This window comes from Saccopteryx leptura, chromosome 5, assembly GCF_036850995.1.
Source record: "Saccopteryx leptura isolate mSacLep1 chromosome 5, mSacLep1_pri_phased_curated, whole genome shotgun sequence".
In the NCBI taxonomy this organism is placed as follows: Eukaryota; Metazoa; Chordata; class Mammalia; order Chiroptera; family Emballonuridae; genus Saccopteryx; species Saccopteryx leptura.
The window spans coordinates 175,289,690-175,291,387 of NC_089507.1; the positions used below are offsets into that span (position 1 = coordinate 175,289,690).

At 47.1% G+C, this 1,698-nt stretch overlaps 1 non-coding gene across 1 annotated transcript; it reads left to right on the forward strand.

Moving 5' to 3' along the window:
* Positions 1-336: 336 nt before the first annotated feature.
* TRNAI-GAU (transfer RNA isoleucine (anticodon GAU)) lies at positions 337-412 on the forward strand. The gene has a single exon. It is a non-coding gene; the product is annotated as a tRNA-Ile (tRNA).
* The last annotated feature ends 1,286 nt before the right edge of the window (positions 413-1,698 follow it).

Consider the following 1,698-nt stretch of genomic DNA (forward strand, 5'->3'; position numbering starts at 1 on the left):
ATCAAACCATGCCTGTAGGAATGGAGAGAGAGAAAGAGAGAGAGAGAGAGAGAGAGAGAGACAGGGGGAGGGAAGGAGAAGCAGATGATCACTTCTCCCGTGTACCCTGACATCTACATGCCTGGATGACACTCGACCACTGAGCCAACCGGCCAGGGCTTAAAATATTATTTCAGTTAGAATCGATTTCTAACTTTCCTTCAACATAATAGAATCACCATTTTTCTCCTTTTCTTTATTTACCATTTAGCTACAAATGTCACAGTTCTTTATCTTTGATCTTGCCCAAACAAACATAAAGCAAACCATTCAACTGACTAAAAAGTAAGGACTGAGGCCCTGGCTGGTTGGCTCAGTGGTAGAGCATCGGCCTGATGTGCAGAAGTCCCGGGTTCGATTCCGGGCCAGGGCACACAGGAGAGGCGCCCATCTGCTTCTCCACCCCTCCCCCTCTCCTTCCTCTCTGTCTCTCTCTTCCCCTCCTGCAGCAAGGCTCCACTGGAGCAAAGATAGCCCCGGTGCTGGGGATGGCTCCTTGGCCTCTGCCCCGGGCGCTGGAGTGGCTCTGGTTGCAACAGAGTGATGCCCTGGAGGGGCAGAGCATCGCCCCCTGGTGGGCAGAGCGTTGCCCCCTGGTGGGCGTGCTGGGTGAATCCTGGTCGGGCGCATGCGGGAGTCTGTCTCACTGTCTCTCCCCGTTTCTAGCTTCAGAAAAATACAAAAAAAAAAAAAAAAAAAGTAAGGACTGAGTCGCTGTTACTAAGCATAGTTGCAGCTGGATGGCAGGCCTGATGGTGTCTAGGAACCTAAAAGTAAAGCCTCTCTTTCCAATTCCTTCTCCCTCTGCTTCCTTCTCCATGCTTTTTAAAGGGGGAAAAGAAGTGGTCCCTGCCAATGGAAGAAGGCACATTCCCACGCAGACTTGTACATATCCTGACCCTCTCTCTCCTCTAGCCAAAGCCTGGGCTCTGACTTTGTTTTCAAAGTTTGGATTCTTCTGAAACATGGAGCCAAAAAACAAAATTCTACTGAGGTTGCACCTGCACAGATAGGCCACCACCACCTGTTTTCAGATGCTGGAGGACAGGAAGTTTTATTTCAAAGTATAAGATAAAGTTTGAAGAATTAGGCAGTTTCAGGAATTCGCATGAGTCATTTTCAAAACACAACTTGTGCTAGGTTTCAAATCAGAGTTTTGCTAAACCATGTTTGGGGAGAAGACATGATATTAAAGTGCATATCTCAGTCCATAGCTATGTACAGTGGCTGAGCCCAGAGACTTCAACTTCATGCAGCCCAGTAAATTATGAGATCATTTTCAGAAGAGAGGCACCCACTTCTTCACCTCAGGAACAATGTAGTCATCCCAGGGGAGCTCAAATCATGAAACAAGCTGGCTGGCAAAATGAGAATCACAGTTGACAATAACAGCAAAATGTCAGCCAGTCGTTCATGCTGTAGCTATGGCATCTGTTTTCCTGCCCTTAATTTCTCTCCTGCCATCCCTGGGTCCTTCTGTATGTTTCAGAAATCCAGCTGGAGAGTTTCTGAACTCATCTGTGTCCCTGGATCCTGCTGCCTTTCTTTATTTCTGCTGAGATCAGTTTACCACTCACCAATTACAAGTTTGCTATTAGATTTTCTTCTTGGAGTTTTGTGGTTATGAGTTTGAGACTGCACAGTAGGCACTTAGAGAAA